The sequence below is a fragment of the Balearica regulorum genome, chromosome 1, assembly GCF_011004875.1.
Source record: "Balearica regulorum gibbericeps isolate bBalReg1 chromosome 1, bBalReg1.pri, whole genome shotgun sequence".
NCBI lineage: Eukaryota > Metazoa > Chordata > Aves > Gruiformes > Gruidae > Balearica > Balearica regulorum.
Window position 1 is genome coordinate 36,298,395 of NC_046184.1, and position 25,888 is coordinate 36,324,282.

Here is a 25,888-nt window from a genome sequence, read left to right on the forward strand (position 1 = left end):
TCTTGTGGAAATAAATGCATTCTCATCCTTAGATTTTATACTCTCTACACTATTACTTTTTATTTCCTGGCTTATGCCGCATGCTTTTCTGTAACAGCATAAAGTAGAATTTGCAACCTCAGATGATATTTCCTGATCCAGAGGGCCACAGCCAAAATATCGCAAACAAGCAACTTCTGCTGCTACTCAGCAGTGTTTCAGAGGAATCATTAATTCTCTGAGACTGTAGATAACAGATAATCACAAAGAATATTTTCCTTTCTCCTCTTCTGCCTCTGTTGGATGATAATTTGTGGGATTTCTATCACTGTTGGATTTCTAAGATTGGTGCAAAAGTTAGTGCCACTGAGTTATCCTAGACGGTCAAAATGAAACTGAACATACAAAATTGGCTAAGTGTCATAAAAAATACCTGAAATGTCCAGACAATTAAACAGAGGAGATTCTTTCAAAGGGAGAGTTAAAGTTCCCATTATAAGAATCCTTTATTTTGCACTGGACAACATACACAAGAATGCGGAAAAAATTCTAAATTGTGAAGATGGATAGAGGCACTATTGTAGATCTTTACCATCTCAAACTTATAATAATTTTCTCATTTATGGTATATAGTTAATTAAAAATTCAAGTACACCAACGATAAACAAAATCCACCAAATTTTGAAAAGGATAAATTACTTCTTCATAGGAACTCCTCAGATGAATTTGTGGTTACATATTTTTGTGTCACAAACACAAAAGGAAACACAAAAAAAGGAAGTCAGTCCTTCTGGGCAAACTCTTAAAACTCATTTTTTTCCATTAGGCATAAATAGAGGGCAAACGATCAACTTTTGTACTCAGCAATCCAGCTTCTCTCACTCTGCTTTGTTTGCTGCCTTTACCATTTCCTGTTTAAGCTTTCTGCATCACAAGCACTCAGTCATATGCAATCTTCCCGTTTTCCCATGACATTTCAAAATTAATCTTCTGCAAGACATTTGGCTAATTTTAAAGACGGTTGTCAGCTTCTCTTAAGGTTGAATGGAGAAGAGTAAAATTGTGTGTTCATTCACCAATATTGGTAACTAGGATCATAATTTCCACTGGGAGAGTTGGCTCCAGACAGCAAACTGGAAGGGGTAAGAAAAATAGTTGGAACCTATTCAATGAAGCGCTGCTTTAGTTCATCAGAAAACATATGGCTCAGTCTAGCTAAATATTTACCAATGGACACCAGAAGCAGCTGTCTGTCCCTCATCAGCTGAAAGGTTAGGTACTATAGCATTAGCCAGTACACCACAGAGATGAGAAAAAGAGGAAAACACTTGTGAAGAGAGGATCAGAGTCATCAGAGGGTTTTAGGCTCTGAAATCAAACGCAATCATCAACCATCTTTCCTGTAGCTGCATAGCTGTCCTCTCTACCTACCTGTGCTCCAGCAAAGAAAGCTGTTCTATTGCTGAGTACTCACATGGGTGAGCGATGAGGCCACTTCCAATCTTTTGGATTGACCTTGTTTGGAACAGTGGTCTGAAACTGTGTTTCCTGCCTTCCCAGAGAATCAGACAGCCACTGGGATGCCCCAGATATTCCTGAAGGAATTTTCTATTCCTTTCCTGTTAATGTTCTGATTTGTATTTAAAAAAAAAAAAGTGTTAATTGAAATGGGAGTGGAGCCAGCTCCACACATGACTACACTAACCAGTGTTGTCCCCAGCTCTGTGATTTTTAAATGACCCAACAACTTTTGTCATATCTTTTAAGCGGAAAAGTAAGCTGTGTTATCAACCTAGTTTGAGATCAGAGGTCATAACTGTGAATAAAAACCTGAGATACCTAATTTATTCCAGTCTAGTTACTAGCTCTCTTTGAAGAAGTCTTCTTGTGTGCTTTTTATTAGTCTGTGTTGCTCTGGTTGCAATGAGAAATCACATTGCTTCTCATGTTACTATTACTTTGCAAAAAGTACTAAAGATTTCTTGGATAATGTAAACAAAGGAGGAAGTAATTATTATTTACAATTCAGCAACTCAGAACGTACTTTTACAGGTCACCAGAAAAACAATCCTTGGCCTGAGGTCTTTCTTCCGTAAGCATCAACCTCTACTGTCCATCTGAGAACATTAAGTTCTTACCAATAGTTCCAAACATCTTTTTACAGTGAAAATGCTTATCCAATTTATGTGTAAGACATGGAGCATTTCCTGTTTAGTAAACATGTTTTCTCTCGGTCTCCTTTTCTGTTTTATTATATTGACTATTGTTAACTAGTTTAGTTTGCCTGCTGTTCCTGATGGCCCCTTGACGTGGTTTAGCCCCAGCCGCTCGCTCACCCCTCCCCCGGCGGGATGGGGAGGAGAACGGAAAAACAACGGCAAAGCCTGGAGGGTTGGGATATGGGCAGTTTACTGGGACAGCAAGGGAGAGGGAGAACAATCAACAACAGTGCTGATAACAGATAGTAACAATGGTGATAACAGAGAACGATTTTACCGATCCGACGACCGACCGACCGGACGCTCGACCCGTCCCGGAGCCACGCCGACACGCCGAACCCGCCCCTGCCCGACTAGCCCCCTTTTATGGGGAGCATGATGTCACATGGTATGGAATAGCCCCCGGCCAGCTTGGCTCACCTGTCCTGGCTCCTTGGGAAATTAACTCTATCCTTGCCAGAACCAGGACATTATCCACCCCTTATTCCATACCATCTACGTCATGCCCAGATTATTTTACAGAACTCATTGCCTTACTCTATGGGCTATTGCTCTAAAATGTCTGTCGAGTTCATTTAGTCCAGGGTTCTGGGTTCCATCTGCCATTACAGTCTCTCAGAGCAGGAGCAATGGTGCGTGCAGCTGGATTGTTGCACGCTGCATCCGGAGTCTTCACAGCCGGTGTATCTGGTATGGTCCATGCTCACAGTCTGGATGCCAAAGATGTGATTTTTCGATGAAGTTTCTGGGCACCAGTTGAAGGCAGTTCTAGTTCCATCATCGTGGCACTTTCCTCAAAGTCCATCCTTCATTAGTTTTGGGTGATTCTTATGGTCATACCATTGATACAGTATATCGCTATTAATACCATGCAATTTAATTTATTGGCTATTTTCACCCAAAATCAAATCCCCTTGGGGTACACACCGGACTTCCCCATCTTTTCTCATCACCCACCAAGTGCACCCTGGTCCCTGAGCAAAAGCAATCCCGCAGATGGGCTTGCCTTTGCCTGAAGCAGGGATAACCCAAACTGTTTTACCCAACATATTTTTCATGTGCACTACAGGAACTTTATCTCCTTCTACTGGGCGTGGGAATTTTGACTGGGCAGGGCCAGCTCGATTGGCAGATCCCCTAGTGTTAACTAACCAGGTGGCCTTTGCTAAATGCGTATCCCAGTGTTTGAGAGTCCCACCACCCATTGCCCTCAGGGTGGTTTTTAGCAGCCCATTACACCTTTCAACTTTCCCAGAGGCTGGCGCATGATAAGGGATGTGATACACCCACTCAATACCATGCTCTTTGGCCCAGGTGTCTATGAGGTTGTTCCGAAAATGAGTCCCGTTGTCTGACTCAATTCTCTCTGGGGTGCCATGTCGCCACAGGACTTGCTTTTCAAGACCCAGAATAGTGTTCCGGACAGTGGCATGGGGCACAGGATATGTTTCTAGCCACCCAGTGGTTGCTTCCACCATTGTGAGGACATAACGCTTGCCTTGGCGGGTTTGTGGGAGCGTGATGTAGTCGATTTGCCATGCTTCCCCATATTTATATTTCAGCCATCGGCCTCCATACCACAGAGGCTTTACCCGCTTGGCTTGCTTGATTGCAGCGCATGTTTCACATTGATGGATGACCTGTGAGATGGCGTCCATGCTCAAGTCCACCCCTCGATCACGGGCCCATCTATATGTCGCATCTCTTCCTTGATGACCTGAAGTGTCATGGGCCCACCGAGCTAGAAATAATTCACCCTTACGCTGCCAGTCCAAATCCACCTGAGCCACTTCAATCTTGGCAGCCTGATCTACCTGCTGGTTGTTCTGATGTTCCTCAGTGGCCCGACTCTTGGGTACGTGGGCATCTACATGACGTACCTTTACAATCAGCTTCTCTAGCCGGGCAGCAATATCTTGCCACAGTGGGGCAGCCCAGATGGGTTTGCCTCTACGCTGCCAGTTGCTCCGCTTCCACTGCTGTAACCACCCCCACAGGGCATTGGCCACCATCCATGAGTCAGTGTAGAGGTACAGCGTTGGCCACTTTTCTCTTTCAGCAATATCTAAAGCCAGCTGGATGGCTTTCACCTCTGCAAACTGGCTCGATTCACCTTCTCCTTCAGCAGCTTCTGCAACTCGCCGTGTAGGACTCCATACAGCGGCCTTCCACCTTCGATGCTTTCCCACAATGCGACAGGACCCATCAGTGAAGAGGGCATATGGTTTCTCATCTTCTGGTAGTTTATTATACGGTGGGGCTTCTTCAGCACGTGTCACCTCCTCCTCTGGCGACATTCCGAAATCTTTCCCTTCTGGCCAGTCTGTGATCACTTCCAGAATCCCTGGACGATTGGGGCTTCCTATTCTAGCCCGTTGTGTGATCAGCGCAACCCACTTACTCCACGTAGCATCGGTTGCATGATGTGTAGAAGGAGCCCTCTCTTTGAACATCCAACCCAGCACTGGGAGTCGGGGTGCCAAGAGGAGCTGTGCTTCAGTGCCAATCACCTCTGAAGCAGCTCGAACCCCTTCGTAGGCTGCCAATATCTCCTTTTCTGTTGGAGTGTAGCGGGCCTCGGATCCTCTATATCCCCGGCTCCAAAACCCCAGAGGTCGACCTCGAGTCTCCCCTGGTGCTTTCTGCCAGAGACTCCAGGTAGGGCCATTCTCCCCGGCTGCGGTGTACAGCACATTTTTTACATCTGGTCCTGCCCGGACTGGCCCAAGAGCTACAGCATGAACTATTTCTTGTTTAATCTGTTCGAAAGCTTGTCGTTGCTCAGGGCCCCATTTAAAATCATTCTTCTTCCGGGTTACATGGTAGAGAGGGCTTACTATCAAACTGTAATTCGGAATGTGCATTCGCCAGAAACCCACAACACCTAAGAAGGCCTGTGTCTCCTTTTTGTTGGTTGGTGGGGACATGGCTGCTATTTTGTTGATAATATCCATTGGGATTTGACGCCGCCCATCATGCCACCTTATGCCTAAAAATTGGATTTCCTGCGCAGGCCCCTTCACCTTACTTCGTTTTATGGCAAAGCCAGCCTGCAGCAGGATTTGGATTATTTTCTTCCCTTTCTCAGAAACTTCCTCTGCTGAGTTGCCCCATACAATGATGTCATCAATGTATTGCAGGTGCTCTGGGGCTTCACCCTTTTCCAGTGCAGTCTGGATCAGTCCATGGCAAATTGTGGGGCTGTGTTTCCACCCCTGGGGCAGTCGATTCCAGGTGTACTGGACGCCCCTCCAAGTGAAGGCAAACTGCGGCCTGCACTCTGCTGCCAAAGGGATCGAGAAAAATGCATTAGCTATATCAATTGTGGCATACCATTTGGCTGCCTTTGACTCCAGTTCATATTGAAGTTCCAGCATATCCGGCACGGCAGCGCTCATGGGCGTGTGACTTCATTCAGGCCACGATAGTCTACTGTCAGCCTCCACTCTCCATTGGACTTCCGCACTGGCCATATGGGACTGTTAAAGGGTGAGTGGGTTCTGCTGATCACTCCCTGACCCTCCAGTTGATGAATTAGTTTGTGGATGGGAACCAGGGAGTCTCTGTTGGTGCGGTATTGCCGCCGGTGCACAGTTGTAGTAGCAATCGGCACCTGTTGCTCTTCAACCTTCAGCAACCCTACAACAGAAGGGTCCTCCGAGAGACCAGGCAAACTAGACAATGGTTCAATTTCCTCCGCTTCTAAGGCAGCTATTCCAAAAGCCCACCTGTAACCTTTTGGGTCTTTGAAATACCCTTTCCGGAGGTAGTCTATGCCCAGGATGCATGGAGCCTCTGGCCCAGTCACAATGGGGTGCTTTTGCCACTCATTCCCAGTTAGACTTACTTCAGCCTCCAACAGAGTCAACTGTTGGGATCCCCCCGTCACACCAGAAATAGATATTGGTTCCACCCCTTCATAGTTCGATGGCATTAGGGTACACTGTGCACCCGTGTCCACTAGGGCCTTGTACTCTTGTGGGTTCGATGTGCCAGGCCATCGGATCCACACAGTCCAATCAACCCTATTGTCCCTTTCCTCCACCTGGCTGGAGGCAGGGCCCCTCTAGTCCTGCTCGTCATAGTCACTACTCACGTCTTGCAAAAAGGACTTAGAGGTCCCTTCAAGAGGATCAGAAGTGCGATCTGGCCTTTCACTTGGTCTGGGGGGCTGCCCGGTGGAAACTGGAGCAGCATTCTTTCTGGAAGAGTCCCTTCTTACAGCTGTCTTGCAATTGTTCAGGAGTGAAGCTCCAAACCATTGGGGGTGAAAAGGTCTCTAGATACCCACCCATACTCTCCCACATGCCATGCCAGCCCTGACCATTCAGCCTTGGGGAAGATCCCTGGGTGGTACTCTTGAAAAGATTTTTGCTAACCCTGAACAGGAGTGGGAAAACATTCAGGAGACCTAGCAATAGGAATATAATGGCCTGAACATTCCAAGGGTATTCAAAATACTCAAAAATTGTTGTAACCAACCAAAAGGGAAAAGAGGAGGTGAAAGAGTGGGAGAAGGTATCCCCCCCTGTCTTCCCCATAGATTGGGTCCAATTATTAATCAATTCTGAAAGATACTGACCGAGGTACGGGCCTGACCTAAATGCTACATACACATACCAGCTCAGACCCATGACTGTCAATGATATTTTATCATAAGTCATTATCACACAATATAACAACATGAGAACACGAACCCCTCTTCCAGAGGTGATAAACAGCACCGCAGGGATTGCATAGAGTAAACACGGGTTTACAAAGCAGAGCCATGTGAGCAAACAGAACATCATTATGACCAGTGACTGTTTCAATAACATCATAAATGCTTTTAACAACTTTGTTTTAACACACTTGGGTCAGACTTGCCGTTATGACAACCCCTCGAGCCCCACGTTGGGCGCCAAAAAGGACTGACGTGGTTTAGCCCCAGCCGCTCGCTCACCCCTCCCCCGGCGGGATGGGGAGGAGAACGGAAAAACAACGGCAAAGCCTGGAGGGTTGGGATAAGGGCAGTTTACTGGGACAGCAAGGGAGAGGGAGAACAATCAACAACAGTGCTGATAACAGATAGTAACAATGGTGATAACAGAGAACGATTTTACCGATCCGACGACCGACCGACCGACCGACCGGACGCTCGACCCGTCCCGGAGCCCCGCCGACACGCCGAACCCGCCCCTGCCCGACTGGCCCCCTTTTATGGGGAGCATGATGTCACATGGTATGGAATAGCCCCCGGCCAGCTTGGCTCACCTGTCCTGGCTCCTTGGGAAATTAACTCTATCCTTGCCAGAACCAGGACACCCCTAGCAAATATCCAGGTGTAAATGATAGAGGAGAAAGAATTCTTATCCTCACCCTTGGAACTTTGCCAACACTCTCCCTTTTTGTTCTGTATTTCACTGATATTTTAATTTCTGGCATGTAAATCTAATCTTCTGCCTATTCTTAAATTTCTGCTTTCTACATGGATTTTGCTATCACAAAAAATTCATGTATGGGAGCTTGGTTACTGGATTATGGTTATTTTTCCAACATTAGAATAATAATTAATATTATTTAATACCAGATTTAATTTTCTTTATTATACTTCTATTTTTACGTATAAATGCTTCAGTGTCTTGCCACTCTAAACCCAATGCTTGTTTACCAAATTCTCCACATTCTCATTTACATTGTGCATTTTAGACATGACTTCCAGTGTTTTTTTTAATTCCACATAATACTCTTTTACCTCTTTCCCTCAGCAGCTTTAAGCTCCCATTCTGATGCTACTGTTTTTGTAAGCCCTGTAACAATATGTACAACTTCTTCTTATAGGGAGGGGCTGTTGAAAGCAAAGATGCTAACCTATCATCTCAGAAATGTTTGCTGCTTTCTTTCAAGAAGACAAAATTCTTTTCCTTACAACATTGGTGTAAGTACTGAAAAAGCTTTCATATCACTCTCCTTCTTTGCTCTTAAGTATCACAAACATCTCTGTGAAGGTCACTTGTGTTGCCCCTAGCACAAAATGTCTTTTTTGGTTCCAGAAGAGGTTTTTAATCATATCAGGTATTTTTGCTTGGGTTGTTCACTCACATTACAAGTGTTTTCTTTCAGATATCCAGCAGCATTACTGTGACATCATTTTGCTAATACACAGAGGGCACTGTATTATTCTATTTCCTTAATCTAAGATTCCGACATCTAACTGTGATGAAGTCACCATAGCTACTTATTTGTCTCTTTTCTTCACTTCCTCCGTTAAAATGTTCAGCTTGTGGTCAGTTTTTCTCCTGATTTCATTGTGTTATTTTGTAAATTTATTTCATCATTTGTCTTCCATAACAAAATGAGTTTTGTGAATATCAAGTTTAAATTATATTTCTTTCATTACTCTTCTTTTCCCTACCTCTTTTCTATAACATTCCACTGCCTTGCATCATTTTCCATCTCTGTAGCAGTTTGTTGTGTCTCTTTTGTAGGACTTCCCCTTTAGAGTAAAGAGTCCTTGCAAGTATCTGTACAACCTCATTAGGATTCTTTTGCTTTCAGTGATTTCATGTGCCATTCAAACTTCTGTATCTTTTCTTACAAAGCAGAAAGCACTTTACATTAATTCTTGTGTTTTCTTAACAGTCTGCATCCATAAATAGGAAAAATATATACATTTCATATGAAACTGTCTTCCATTTTTCAATAGCAGACTTAACAGCTCCAGTGTTTTTCTGCATATTAGAAAGCTGTTATGAAAACAGTTTGGTAAGCCAAGATCTCCTGTGGTTTTAATCTACAACTCACTGTTAGATCATGTAGATATTATTCATGGAACAAAACTTGAAAGGGACTCCTGCCTCTCTGGATGTATCTTTTGATGGCACAGTTGTAGGTTGCCATCAAGATATTCATATCCCACCACATATCTCTGCAAGAGTTTGAATTCTCTAATCCCTAACTATAACATTAAGTAGCTTACTCCCAGAAGTATATAGGAAAACATGAATTTAATACCATCCCACCTACTGTAATATACCATCCCTAGTAAATTCCTCCTTTCTTTTCCCATTGACCAGCATTTATGGATTTCTATTCAGGTTGCAGTCTTTTGTGAATTCTCCTTTTAGACATAGAACTCCTTCAGGGCACTCCGCAGGTGCTTTTTGCAGAAAAACACATTGATGTCAAGCATCACAAGACTTCTGTGCATTTACCGCAAAATCACTCTTCTTGATATACTGGAATATGGACTGTGCTATAATTTCTACCCAGACACAAACCCTTTTGAAGAGAGAAATAACTAAAATTTTCCTCTTGTAGGGAATATTATGAACAAGCATGTCAAAGTGTCCCGTACCATAAAATATTATCTTATTATCTGTTCTACATGAACACACTGCATCTGTATAACTCTGGAGCATAATAGTGTGAGCTCTTAAGAAAATAAATAATGTCAAACTTTATGTTTCTCTTGAGAAAATAAGTGATATCACATTTCTCTTTGCCTAAAGGAATTTTGGATAAACCAGAGAAACTAAGAGGAGGACTGGAGAACTTAGTGATAAGGGAATGCAAAATGACTGTTATATTTTTATTATTATTCTTTTAAATTATTTGGGTGAACATGTATATTTCATGATGGTGTATTTCAGTCTTCATAGAAGCATTTTCATATACTCAGTCCTCCAAGGCTACTCATTTATTCAAGTTAAAAATGACACAGCTAGAAATATTTCTATTATCTGAGTAACTGTAAAGGGAGGAGATAATGTACTTTCACAAGGATTAACTAACACTTCACTGGTAATATTTATTTACATTCCTTCAGAGAGTCTTTAAAATTGACCCTTCTCTCATAAAACAAAGCAATATATGTGACAAATAAGCTTTATGATGGTATCACAGCAATATATTCAACATTCTGTGAGCATATTTTTTTCTTGCAATACAGTTATTTCATCAATTTCCTTCATTAACAGGGAACAGGATACATTGCATTTGGAGGAAAAGGGGGAAAATGCTCATAACTACTGGAGTAGGTTCTGTATGAATCAGAATGCATAATATACATTTATAAATGTAATTCTAGATATAGTTCTATTACACATAAAAAGCATCTGACTTAGTTCTGAGAGTAGAGCTCAAGATTAGATGGCAAAGGTAGGTCTTGGCCAAGCACAAAGCAAAATGCTAACGACACGTGTACAGTAAGGTAAATTAACTCTGGTCTGAGATTTGTGCCACAATTTAACAATCCATATGATGATTCATTTCTCAAGAACAAGGACAGTGGTCAGTTCTAGAACATCAACCTTTACAAGTAGTGATTATACAGCAGTGTATATACAGAGATACTGCCACACTTCTTTTTATGCTCAACTGAAAATAAATATATCACATATACATTAAAGTGGAATGTCAGTAAAGATTGACTTCTTACCTAGAACTGTTGCAAGGATAGTCTGTCATCTATAATGAAACGATTATATTGAAAAGAAAACACCGAAGACTTGTCTCCAGCTTCTGGATAAGTGGACTAAAGTGTACACCGAAGTGATTTGAGAAGACAGCATCATGTTTTGATGGTTTAATCATTCTCTGCATGTACAGTTGTAATACAGTTAAATTTCTTCTGCCATCCTGATCAAATTTAATGGCAGAAACCCATGGTCAATATCTGTCTTTCTGATGACAAAGAACAAGCAACCACTCTGTACTCATTCTTTTGTCATTAAGAGGTGACTCAATCATTATAGATTACTTAATCCATCAAAATTCTCAGAATGTACAGCCAGGATTTCAACTTTCTGTCTGAAAGAAAGGATTTGGGCTAAATATTAAGTCCTACTTAATACCATATAGGTAATAAGATTAAAATTTTATTTATGAAACTCTAGCATGGATAGTCCATTTTTTTTAAGCGTCCATAGTGCAGCGCTGGCATACAGATAACTACACACACTAAAAAGGGCAAAACCATTCTTTTTACAAATAAACTTGTTACAAACTGTTGTATTTTTGAAACTAAAGGTAGGACAGTTGCCTGTGACCCTGGCCTGGCCATCACACTACTGCATCAGGCTCAGCCACATGCCTTGGTCCCTCCTATCCCACCAGCCAGGTCTGAGCTTGGCCACGTTCCTACCCCATCACCGTGGCCTTGTGGGATGGTCAGGGATCCAGGGGCCCCTGGCACCATCAGGCCTAGTCCTAAACCCCAGGATGGGTGTCCTGGGCATGTGTCCATCCTTGACGGCACTTGGCCCAGCAGGACCACCCGGCCCCATGCCACCACGCACCCCCATTACACCATGGCAGACCCTCAGCACTTGGGTATGGCAGCCCTCATGAAACAACTGTGTCCTGACTCTGTAGGCAGACACCTAAGCACCCATCTCAGCATCGCTGTAGGTGGCCTGACATGACATGATTGGGTGGGGTTTTGATTGCTATAATATATTCTGTTTAGCAATATTCTTCATTCCAAAGTTCTGCTATTATATGTCAAAACCCTGTTATTTTAATAAATGAATGCTATTAACCTATGATTATATTATAAACTTATTTTTAATTTTTGTACTTTAAATCACTGCTTAAATGATTTAATATTATGTTAGGTTTTATTACTTTGTGGATTTTGCTTCACCTTATGTCTTTGATCAAATTTCATATCCAGGAGTTTTTTGGAGGATTCAGGGTCCCTTTTAAAATAACTGTAATTATTGCACTGAGATGCTTTACTGATTTATTGCCTTAATTCAAGGAAAATCATTGTAATTTTGTTACCAGAGCACAGTGGCTAATGCTTTGGTGATTTCATAAAATAGATCCAAACAAACAAATGTATCAAAAAAGTAAGGTACAGAAATTTTAGTTCAACAAAAGAAAAAGTGTGTGCATGATCCAAAGGAAACATTTGAAAGTAGTTTTGCTGTAATTATAAATTAAACCTTCTGCTGTCATAAATTTCCATGGCTTTACCCAGATGAAGGCTGCTTCATACGTCTATTGATACCTCAACAGAGGCTAAGAACATGGCCAAATTTTCTTTAAATTATAAAGAATTAAGACTAATTTTGCCTCACTTCAGAAATCTATGACATAGATGTCTGTATTTCAATTAGGTGTAAATAGTCCTCTTTCTGACAATGTAGAGAAATAAACTTATCTGAATTACAATTAATCTCATTTTAATATCTTGTGTAATTGATAATAAATGGCTGCTAGCACAACTAGCACAAATGTAGGTGTTTACAATATAAACATCTAAAGTTAGTTAAGATAAATTATATGCAAAGAGCCTAAATGAAGTTTGTGGAAATCAGGTAAATGTTGTACCAGTAGGATCAGTTTGTAAAGGGACAAATAAGAGGGCAAACATTTCACTGTAATTGCTGAATGAAAACATGCACTGTACTTACATGAATGCTGTGCACCTAGTGTACTCATACGGCATGCTGACAAACACTTTTCAAGGATACTTTCTCCTCTATACATTTTTCTTATAGTCGTGCCCTCCAATCACTGCAATGGTCCATAAAGAAAACTTCCAGTGGAAAATCTTGTTTATTTGACATATTTCTCAACAGTAATGAATGCATCACAAGCAGCCAAGATGGCTTTTTGCACACTAACCCAAGGTCCAGAACGTTTAAAAGATGCAGAGAAGGATGAACATTCCCAAGCAGAGTCTATGAGAGCAGTATGATCATATTGGCATAGTGCTGAAACCAAGCTGGTAAGCTTTGCTGGAGATTATTATCTTCCTTCCAAATGCATGAATTTATCTCTGCATGATTCTCTGCTTTTCTCAGTGGACTTACTGGCTTAGGTCAATGTTAGTTGAGAGATCATGCTGCAGCATCACAGGTTTTTGCCATAAATATTTCAACTTCACCACTGCAGGAGCAAGTGATAAGAAAATGAAAACATTAACAAAAGAAAAACTTTCTCTTGCACACTTCTGTATTAAGCTGGGAAGAAAATATAGTATTAATTTTCTTGTTTATTTTTACAACTACTCTCATTAGAGCATCAACACTTTTTAGAATCTTAGTCTTTCTCAGCAGTTGCTACAGTCTGGTTATTTAATTTCAGCTGCTTCTTGCAGTTTGAATGGAAACAACAATGCCCACTGACCTCCACTTTATTTTGAGATAGCACCAGACAAGTTCACTCTCTTGTTTTTCAAGACCTCTGTTCGTAATGCTTCTTTATGACATTCAAGGACATGAAATGAAATAATGATTTATAGTCACCTTCAGTGAGTGATCCCCCAAAGTGATAACCACATCCAGATTCCTACCCACTGTTGGACAATTCCTAAAAATCCAGGTGTAAATTTAGCCTGCTCACCAATTTAGCATGTTTTTGCATGTTGATTGCAGGTCCCTGTATGGTTGATATGAATTAAGCCGTAGGAACATGTCCATCGCTAATCCCTGAATTCCATTTGTCACACGCCTCCTTTGAAAGACCTGACAATTTACTGCTACTTTCTGTTTATTATCTTTTACTCAATCATTTACACAAGCAGACACATTTCCTCATTCCTCCATTCTGCTTAAGTTTCCTAAAAGCCTTTGATCATGGAATTTAGCAAAAACCTTTTGAAATTCAAGTATATAAACAAGATCACATTTCCTGATTAAAAAAAAAAACCAAAAACAACCTAAAAAAACCCAAGAAGTCTCTAAAGCAGGAATTTTCTTCACAGGGCCGTGCTGATTCTTTCACAGTAACTCATTTTTTTAGCCAAGTGTCCACTAATTCTATCTTTTTCAAGTTTCTGCTAAATTACCTTATATAGACATCAAATTTACAGGTCTTTTCCATGGATACTCTGTGTAGGATTTCTTAATACCTGCACACACATTTACCAGCAGGCAGTCACTAGACGCCAAGGAAGTCTGCTGTTGTTAGAAAACCAGCTAGTTAATACCCTTGGCTTTTTTGAGTAAAATCCAATGAGAAATCTTTATCTTTTATTATGTCAATTTTTGCCATAGTCACCTCAATTTCAGAAAGATTCTTCTGTTAAGCTCTCTCCAAAAGAGCTCTGGCAAGGGAACATACTTCATAGCCAAGGTACCTCTCAACTAAACTACTGCCAGTAAGTAAGTTCATTCAGAAATATTTCTCTGTAACATAGTGCATAACACCATGGAAATATATCCCTGGAGAAAATAGGTATGATTCCTATACTATGGAATAATATTATACATCCTTAAATATATCCCACTGAAACACCGGAAATAATTGTATACTTTATCAAAGGCACAAATCTTGCCATTTTAGATAATTAAGAGCTGAAAAAATATTTTAGGCACCAAAGTCAGTGCTGTTTCCAGTTAAAAAGTACAATAGTTAGATTAAACCTTCACAAAAGAATCCAAGGTAAAAAACTTGGAAGCTGTTTTCATAAACAATTTCAGATTTTAAATCCTGAAGATGGAAATTTTAAAAAAATTTTGAAAGGTGTCTAAAAAGTTCAAAGGAAGCTAAACTTGTGATTTCTACACCAGCTTGCTTATAAACCCATGGAGAAAGTTTTTCATGTAAGAGCTGTCAAAGACATATGAATTTATCTGTTATTCTGTAAATCTGACTAGAGTTAAGGTTCAGCAAACATTTATGATAATAGGTTGCTAGTGTTAGTATTGCTCCAGGTCTGCAAATGATTCTCCTTCTTGGTCTTTGGTCCTTTTTTCTGCATATCTGTTATAATTGCCTGATGGATATTTCACGGTAAAGGACATATACCTTTCCTTAAAAGGATCATTTGTAAGTGACTACAGTAAAGGCCAATCATAAAACATCTTCTCTATGAGATTTGAGATCTCACAGTTCCAGTAGGCAGAAGTGAAACCAAAGGCAATTAACATACCTTAAATGCTGGACCGTGAAACCCTTACCTCTGCGATTATTCACAAAAGTCAATAATGTTAGAAAGTACTCATCGGAGTACATCAGAGTAAGTAAAGGTTCACAGTCTGCCCCTGCATAAGAAGGCCATTGGCCTCTCTTAAGGAATACGAATGATCCATTTAATTAATCCTAGTTGTACAACGAGGAAGTGGCCATGACATATACTAGCAAAACATTTATGTTCAGGTCAGGGTCAGGACCCAATGGCATTGCACTTAATCATATATCTCTCTCCAGATTTTGCTGAGTGCAAAAATTATCTAAAGATCTGTATTGTTCTAGCTGAGCAGTTATTTCCTTGTGGTAAGAATGAGAGAGGAGCTTTCTGTGCAACGGCTGAAGTGTGTCTTCAGAACAGAGCACCTCACTGCTATTCCAAGGCCAGCACAGAGTGCATTCAATTCAAGATTTCTTCAGGTTATAAGAATCCCTCTTCTTCACTAAATCATCCAGGAGTAAATATGTGCCTGATTTCATAATCATACTTCAGTTAATTAATGGAAAAAAATGTTTACTCAGTCTTTTTTTTTATTACTTTTCATGTTAGTAAGGTGAACACATTTTATGCCCCTGAGTTTTCCTGCACATTGCCACTGTAGCTTCTTGTTCTTATGCTTTCCTAAGCATATATTATGCTACTTGTTAATGCTAACTTTTTATGCTAACAAAAAAACCCAGATGATAAAAGGTGGAGAACAAGTGGAATCAGTAGACATGAGTAATATATACTGGAATCAACATAACATGTACATTCCTTACAAGAGCATGAAACACTCAAGAGTATCATGCTGTCTATGCTTTAGGACACAGTGAAACAAACATCTTTCAAGCTCACTACTGAACGAGAAGGTCTACACCAAGCTGTCAAATGTCATGTTTTTAGAGTGAAAAGTAGCTTTTAATGTAGAAAATATGCTGTGTAGACTCATGATTCCAGTCAAAATGTAGTAAAGAGAATAATTGCCCAAACATGCTTTTGTAATTATGTTATAAAAAGCTTTCAAAACTACACAGTATTCAATATATTAAGAAAGTCACACCATGAAATTATATCCCAAAACCAAACTGATATAAACAAATTTCTTTCTCAAGAATTTCTTTCTTTAAGCCAATTTCTTTCTTTCTGTCTCCTAAGATAAAGGAAGTTACAGAGAATCCAAATCAGCAAATGTGTTTAAAAATGTTACTCCTTCTCAGGCACCTGCATTCCCATTGAATTCACTGTGATGTCACAAATGACACACTCAATTGTAAAGCCTACAAAATGAGCTTGCTCATTTTGCTCAAATAAAAGGTGTTCATTCCTACTCATCTTAAATTCTCACTCCCAAATGTACTTTTCAGTTAGAAGGATCTAGTAAGTAAGAAACCAGTTAAAGTGATCAAAGACAGATGACTGAACACCAATAGTTACTCATACTTGCAATTTCCCATACTGTAAAGAGCCACTTTCCAAAGAGACAGGTACAAAAGCTTTTATATATGTCCTTGTGGTGGGTTGACCTTGGCTGGATGCCCGCCAAGCCACTCTATCACTCCCCTCCTCAGCAGGACAGGGAGGGGGAACAAAATAAGACGGAAAAAAACCTCTTGGGTCAAGATAAAGGCAGTTTAATAAAGCAAGAGCAAAGGCCATACATGGAAGCAAAGGAAAACAAAAGATTTATTCTCCACTTCCCATCAGCAGGTGATGTCCAGCCACTTCACAGGAAGCAGGGCTTCAGTACACATAGTGCTTGCTCTGGAAGACAAACGTCATAAATAACGAATGTCCCCCTCTCTCCTCCTTTCTCTCAGCTTTTATTGCTGGGCAGACACCATATGCTATGGAATATCCCTTTGGTCAGTTTGGGTCAGCTGTCCTGGCTGTGTCCCCTCCCAAGATCTTGCCCAACCCCAGCCTACTGCTGAGGGGGGAATGTTGGAGACAGCCTTGATGCTGTGCCAGCACTGCTCAGCAGTAGCCAAAATGTTGGTGTGTTGTGAACACCTTTCTGGTTACCAATACACAGCACAGCGCTATGGGGGCTGCTGTGGAGAAAATTAACTCCACCTCAGCCAGACCCAATACAGTCCTGGTGAACCTATCATCCCTTTCACGCACAGAATCATCAAACTACAGAAGTGTTGGTTGTAAGGGATTTGTGGAGGTCATTTAGTCCAGCTTCCTTTGACCTTTACATGCCTGGAAGTGTATTCCAAGAAAAAAAAAAACACTCTAAGACCTTTCTAGGGAGAGCCGTGAGGCTGACCAGGTTCCCCAAGTCCTATTCTCAGTATTCTTAAAGATGAATATAGAGTTAAATTTTTCTTTTTTTTTTTTTTTTTTTTCCCCTGGAACCTCTCTCAATCCTCATGCTGTTACACAGATAATTGATACTGGCCTTGTAATCATATCAGCCAACTCTTTCAATGTCCTCATCTGGATCTGAATTGAGCCAGCTTGTCCAAGTCAATAGGAGGCCAAAGAAATCTTCCCTTCTTCTCCACCGGCAGTGCATGAGAAACAGTTTGTGTACCTTGCATACAGGTACACATGTAAATTCAAACAGGAATTGGTGTATGCATGAGTTTCTATACAGGTAAAAATGATAGATTTTAATCACTCCAAAGCACCCTGTAGCACAAGAGATATACACAACTAAGGCAAAGAAGAAAAAAAGGAAAATAAATAAATAAATAAAAATAAACCACAATATCAGCTGGCAACAATTTTCCAGATAACTGATGGAGAGATGTCTCATGTGCCAAAACTCTGTCCCCTACAAATCTGCTCCCTGTGCTAAATGGCTGCTATTGTTGGTATCTTTCAGCTACTTTCCCCATAAGTGAATTTCAGCTGGCAACAAGTAAAAATGTCTATTCTTTTTTTATGAATCTGATGACATCTTTAGTGCAATTACATACACAGCTGCTGTGGACAAGTGATGCTTTGCCAAGTGCATCCTATGCTGTCTCGTTTCCCTTTTTTGTGCTGCACTGTTTCCTTTCCATTCTCTCTCCAATAATAATAAAAGAGAAATCACCAAAGTTGAATAAAAAAAGACTTGTTTGTTCTCGTTTTTTGCTTATGGACAAAGAAGGCATGAGCCCACCACTGAGAAGGGATGGCTACAGACACACAGCTTTCCTTAGAAGAGCCTATTCACGAAAGAGAATGACAATAAGGGACTCAAATTCTTTAATACCAAGCCTGGTGAGGATACCAGGAGATGACAGCATTGCAATAGACTCATAGGGAACTCTATGCAGTAGTAGACTGCAGTCATCACCAGTTTGCTGCCACCTTAGGATAGGTTCCATTAAGTCAAAAACTGAAATAATTTGGATGATGATATGACTTAAGGAGAGGCTCAGTACCAGCTTTTGAACCTCTGAATAAAGCAAAGGAAGTCTGTACTGATAGTGATGAAGATGGACAGCTACAATAACCTCAGTTAAGTCAGTGTTTCCTATAAAACTCACCTTTCTCTTTACAAAACCAGTTCTGTTTTCTTTTCCTTGTTTAGCTTCCCCAGTCCAGCTCTTTGTGCCAGCTCCCCATCTTTGATAATGCCATTTTACACTCCCATCAGTTTGCCAGGGAATAATGTGTACCATCAGCTTTGTTGCCTCTAATATTGGCCTCTTAGCAAAAGTGAGCAATACACTTAAAATAATGAAAAAAAAAAAAAAAACAAAACCAAACAAACAACCCAACTCACATTACTTTAAATCTGCTGCAATAGGCCATATACATTCAGGTATTTTAAAAAATTGTTGAGAAACCTCAATGAATAGACTACAAAATAGCAATACTAAAATATTTTCTCTAGCTAAAAGATGTTACATTAGTTTGCTCATGTACTCCAAGCTAATATTAGCATGGAGGAAATTTTAAGTTCATACTGATAGAGCATGTATGGCATTTCCATCTTGCTTCAAGTCCATGAACGATAGAAGAAGAAATGGAAAAAATGGAATTCCAAACTGAGAAAACACTTTTATTTCTTTTTCTTCCTAATGAAGTTGATATACAGCCCACACTGCTGTACCTGACTTTCTGTAATACTCAAATTTCTGCCTATCATCTGACACAGAATTAGATTTCAAATTTCATATATCAAATATTTTAAGAAAAATAATGATTTCACAAATCACAAGAGGCATGTGCTTTGTACTCTGCATTGTTCAAGAGCTCAGTGATTAAGAAAATCTCTCTTATTCACTCAGGCCCTAGAAAATCCAAGTTTCATTTGTTCTTTTGTCTGAGACAACTTGAGCTCATCTTGTTCTCCTTTCAAAAGCTCACACTGTTTACTTCAGCAAGGACTGGAATCATCAGCAAGCATGTAATTTAATGTAAGGGTGAGTTGAACATCAGGCTGGATAACCAGTCTGTTTCAATATTTGATATTAGGTATGCATATTTCCTCTCAAGATACCTGATATCTCAATAAATATAGCATTTAGCAAAGCTCTAAGAGATGTAGATCGAAAAATTCTCAGGAAGAAGAAAATAATTGCTGTCTTAGTTCTTAGGAGAGTGAGAAAAAATCTTAATTGCTAAGTGAAAGAAGGTAATTTCTCTTTCATCACATCCAGGCTTGGATACTTTTCCAGTCAACACTACTCACACCTTCAATGTGAATAAGCATATAGTTTCACAATGACTGAAAATTCATTTTAGGGTGAAAAAAACAAATGTCTGTTTCTAGAAAGGGTAGTATGCAGAGACTTGGAGCCCATACCCACAAGGAATCTGTCATCCGGTACTATGTGGCAACTGAAATGAGTTGGAGGATACTTCAGTGGACCAAGCAAACGGAAGCTTGGAAGCAAGTGATTTTCATATCTGGTCTCATTAGCACCAATATATGTGTGTATGCACCCAGGTGTGCACAGACACATACAAAAAGTGTCTTAGTGTTATTCTGAGATCATGCAAACATGTAATTTCACATTTCATTAAACACAGAAGAGGGACATATTAAACAAACTTTACATAACATCCAGATTTTTTTTTTAGTCAGTCAGTAGTACATCATAGTCATTTCCTATACTGAGAATTTAAAGTAAATGGCAAAATTATTCCCTTAGGCACATTCAGATAGTATAAGCATCATTATATAAAAGAGAATGTGGCCTTCTGTTGAGTTTCCATGTGCTTCCTGAAAGGAGCATATTAATTATTCAAAGGAACCATTATGTAATTAAAAAAGAAATCTTGTGGTCATACTTAAGCATGATCTTTCCTAAAAAACCCTATAATATTAGTAGCTTTGGAGTTCAATTCCGACATTTCTTTCTTGCATAATTTGCCTGCATCAAGTAACTTTGTTCAAAAACCTATTAATGTCTTTAATTAAAGGCTTCTTCACACTCTGCGTAATTTCTGCTACAGCTTTGGGAAGTTTTCAAGTAAAGACATATCTCTTTCAGGGACACATGGCAAGAATACAAGCTCAAACATTCAAACAACACCCAACAGCTAGCCTAGGAGAGAATTGCATTTAAGGTCCATAATTCACAGGGCTGGAAAGCCAGAAAGTGTGTTATGCAATGACTGCAAGAAAGGTTTACATGGATGTTAAATCATTGTAATAGCTGCACATACTACTGTTCCAAGGGATATAAAAAATGGTGTTTTAAAGTACAACTTTGTCCTGTTGTTGCAGCTCTGTAGTCTAAACAGCTGGCACTTAGAAACCCGTATTCACTCTTCTCCATGGGTTTTTAAAAATGATGGTAGAATCGTCAACAATCACTAAGTATAAAAATGGTGGATAACAAAAGCTCATTAGTGCCTCCTAGAATATCTACATATCTACTTGAACAAAAAGAAAAATCCAATGTTTTCCATGTTATGCTCAAAAACTGCTGCATTGTGATACATGTGAGAGTTACATAAACATAAAGTTATCTAAGCATATTTCCATTCACAACCTCTTATTAAAGATATCTTCAAATTAATTTAGATACATAAACAGTAATCTAGATTTGATATGGTACTTCTGGTTTGTCGTCGTCAGATAGGGAGGCATACAGGGCATTTAGATCATTAGAGCTTAAGTCAGTTCTTTCATTTGGGAATATTCTAACATTAGCAAACAAATATACATGAAAATAATGATATTTTGTTAATGTGGGTTTCATCAAATGTCCCACTATGTGCAAAGTTTAAGAGGTGAAGAAGAGATTGTCTCCTTAATCCAAGAGCTATTTGAAATACAATTTCCCAGCTAATTAACAGAAGAAGGGGTGAGTAAAGATTCAGTGTTTGAACTTTAACTAGAATGCAATTTTCCAGCCAAGTAGTGAGGGATATTTTTCTCATTCATATTCAACCTCTCTATATTGACCCCAGAATTTTTTTTCTCAGGAGATCCACACAAGGATTCTTGAGACTAGAATATGGAGGAGAGGCATGCAACAAGTGCATTGTCTTCAGTAAATCGTTACCATCTTTTGGAATTTGGATAACTTGCCAGGTCTATGCCAAAATGACAAGACATGTAAGTTAATGTCAGATATCTCGCTACATGCCAAGTGCATCATTGCTGGGCTGAAAAAGGTGTACTGGCTGACTCTTGCATTAATTTACAGCCTAGCAGAAGTTTTTCCCATTGCACATTAAAATGAAATACATTTAAGATGTACAAAGATGGTTGTCTAAATATCAGTTTTCCTATAATAATGAAAGAAAATCTGCCAGATTTATGTTGCTATTTCAGCAGAGAAGAACCTCAAAGGACACTGAAATGAAGAATGGGACTGTCTTGATTCACACAATCATATTTCTCTTCAACAGGTTGCTGACATAGCAGTAGAAAATGTACAAAAAATGAATTCCAACTTTGTGCTGACAAACAATATGAAGGGTGTACTTCACTTAAGTGCATAATGGCCAATAGTGTATTGCAGAGCATAGGCCTTGTTCTGGCCATTGCACAACTTTGTTAAATTTCCATCAAAATTAAAAAAATTCTGTTGCTCATTAATACATTCTTTGTATGGGCTGGTGAATTGAATACTCTTGTCTTCCCGCCGCCTCTCACTACCACTTCTTTGTGCAAGAATTGTTGTTTACTACTTGCTTATTACAAATACAATGACAATGTTAGTGCTATTTTAGTACTATTTATTACATAGGACACTGTGACAGGATCTCATTGTCTATCTTCAAACAACACAAAATCAGTACTTCAGGCTGTTAGAAATCCTACATTCTTAATATTGGAGAGAACGCCAGCACTGGATTCATACAAACAAAGCAATGAGCACAGGGCTACAACATGATGATACTGATTGTTGTCATAGTGGTCTGCAAAACAGCATACAGGGACTTTTTTATACTTTGTCAAAGAGCAGGATACTAAGGAGAAAAATCATAAATAACAATATATTGTCTTTGTGGCTGTTTATGGTGATCTCTTTCCAAGTTTGTGAAGCATTGCTAAAGAAAACACAAACGTATTTATTTGCTTGATTGCAGTGGAATGCCAGTAAGAAAAGTTTTAAGCTGTCACAAAAAATAATCAAACAATCCTGACTCACATTACTTACTGAATCCTTCCTAGTTGTTTCTTTTAAATACAAGTTTGTTAAAAATGATAAAATTTGAACAGAACACTATGATCCACCATTCATATTTATAAATATAAGTAGGACTTGTAGCTTTAGCAATAAAACCAAATGATCGGTATTTGCATTAGGTTAAAAATTGATGTATTTCTTTGTAGATGTATTGCTGGTTTTCTGGAGGTTTTTCCAAGCACACATATGATTACATAACACAGCACTAAAAGTAGTTCTGTTTGTTAAATCATTAAATAATGCTAATTCTAGCTGAGCATTCAAGAAAGATAATTAGACATAATTTAAAAATATGCCTACATGCACTTATAAGTGCTGTTAAATGTGATGCACCTCACAAATATAATATTAATTGTACATCTCATTATATTTGAAATTATTCCATAGCTTTCAAGGCTTTTTATTTCTCTAAAATGTAGTTGTTTACCTGTTATGAATTTAAAAAAAACCCAACCCAACCATAAATTGATAAAAGATCACCTTCTTGTAATTTTTTACAACAATGAAAGTAGCTCTAGTAGCAAAGTCTTAGTTAAAAATATACTGAATCATGATTTAAATGTAATTTGTGACTGCTGACATTCCAAGAATGCACCAGTCATCAGCAAGTTTCTGTGTTTCAACTATAACACTCTTTCAAGGTTTTGTAGAATACAATTGTATTAATATGGTCTATATTTTCATAGTGTGGAAAAAGATTTCCTGTAGCACTTGTAAATCACACACCCTCATACCTTCTGAAAAAATAGCTGCCATGAATGTTGCTGGTGCTACTTATAATATCTCTGAATGCCCATCAACCCGTGGTACGAGCTGCCACGTACAGTGGGACAAAGGCTCCCAGGACAGTACGTGCCAGACTGGAATGAAACTAATTGGACAAAACCCCCTCCCTCTCCCTTGCCTCAAAGCCCATTTCAAACATGCTAAACCATTTACTACAATTTGAAATAGACATTATGGTCCTCCTTTACTGCATTACATAGGTAGATGCCCACTAATAAGTACAGTGAAAATAAGCCAGGTGAAATATAAACCAGTAGCATCTCTATTCTATCATCTTGACTAATTGTTCTCTTCTTAACTTTCTCACTTGGTAAGGAAAGTGCACCTACCCTGCATCTCCTGTTTTTTTCCTATTAATTTTCATTTCAGGGTACTTTTACCTTTGCAGGAAAACAAATTTGTAAAGTGCCATGTAAATTAATAGCCCTATAAAATGGTTTTATTAGTAGTAGTGATAATATAGATTTTGTTTTTGTTTTTGTTTAGTAAATCATGGCCTTCCAAGTCTTTCCAATACTAGGTATAAAGGGAAACTTAGCCACTGTAGTGACCAAGTATTGATGACTGCAACCATTAGCCCAGCATAAGGCAGAAACAGTGATAATATCACCAGGGGAATGCACCATCTTGTGGAAGTGGATGCAGTCCCACACATGGAGTTACAGGATGAATACTGACATATTAGCAAAATTGCAGCCATCTGCTCCTGACTCTTAATGTTCTTGAGCCAGCCTAAGTGCCAGAGTGAGGAGCCTGGATTATAACAGCAGCAGTCGGAGAGGGACTCGCTGTCAGGGCTTGTGGGCTAGGTGCAATGCTCACTGCTGCTGTAGGAGAGCTGTGCATCTCTCCATATACACCGTGAATTTCTTTCTGATGCAGGAACACTTTAATACTTATGTTTCAAAATATAAATTTATTTTAATTTAATTTAAAGATATAATTAACACGATAGCCACTTTCTTCAATCTCCAGTTCCCTTAAGACCAGAGAATTATTTTTTAAATTAAAGCAAAACTTTTAATTTTTAAATTCTTCCTTTACCTCTTTTCTGCTAATAATTCCTTAAATCCCCTAGTGAATCACTTGCCATTGCAAAAGCTCTGGACAATGGTCGTGGTTTGATCATTCCTCTTCTCATTTTGGAATATTTTTTTTTTCCTCCTTTGTCTTAATGGAGAAGACTTAACTATTTGAATTAAATTTTATATTCAAGCTTGATATAGTTTTGTCACTGTCACAGGAGCTCAGACTAATGTTTAAAGGACTCCTTATAGCCTCATTATGCATCAAATTGTGATACACATCAATTTTTGCACACGTCTGTCTCCTTTGAAGAAAAGGAATGCTGCAGGTCTCCACTCCCAGTTTATTCATTGTTACAAAAATCTGTACTTAGACATGTCGATTTATGTCTTCTATGTAGAGTGAGAAATATAAAAATCCAAGATTGTGGTCTGAAATTATGTCACAAGACCATCTGCTGTTTAATAAGAATTCTTTAATGCTTGATCTCATTTCTCTCCAGCTACTTCTTCTCTGGCTCAGAACCTGTACCCAGCTATACGATGAGCGACCTCTTGTTCTAGTACATTTACTTCTTTCAGACCGAATAAGATTGCTTTGAGCACATTCTTGTTCTTTCAACCACCACCACTCCTACTTGATTAAAAAGTAGGAAATGTTAGCCATCATAACAGGCTTCCTGTCAGTTTTGAATTTTATTTGTCTCCTTTAGCCTGAAATTCAGAAGTCTGCTTTTGACCTCTGTTGTATATCCACTGTCACTACCAACTCTGGATTGTTGGCAGCCATTATCCACACTCCACTTCGCTGACAGTACGGTGATCTTCACCCTGTCTACTGTGACAACCGCGTTATGGAATCTGTGAACAGTTCCTCATTGCTGAAATTCTCACTGGATTCCTTTGCTGCACATACTGTTTTATTTCTCCTGGACTCAATGACAAAATGGCTGTGCAGCACTCAGCTTTTGCTTTTTATTCAAATGTCGGATAGTACTATATTAATCTACCTCCTGCGGGATCAGGAGGGCTCTGTATTCCAGCATTCTGTCACTCTTTATTCCTCTCCATTCCTGTTGTGCCCTTCCTTTATATTCTCTAATCAGTTGATACATATAGTCCATGGCTCCATGATTATCTTACACCTTTTCCTGGCTCTTTGTTTTACATATGTATTAAATAAACTTTTATAAGAAACCAATAAAAGGAAAGAACTTCTTTCCTTGCAACAATGAAGACTAGAAATCCTTCATTGCTATTGTTTCATATCAGCTGACACTGTCAAGCATCCTATATCCAACAGATTTCAAAATAAAATATATTCCTGTGAGATTGAGGACAATATAATTATTGACAGGAGCATGTTAGTGTTTATTAACAGGCAAGATGTGTCCAAGA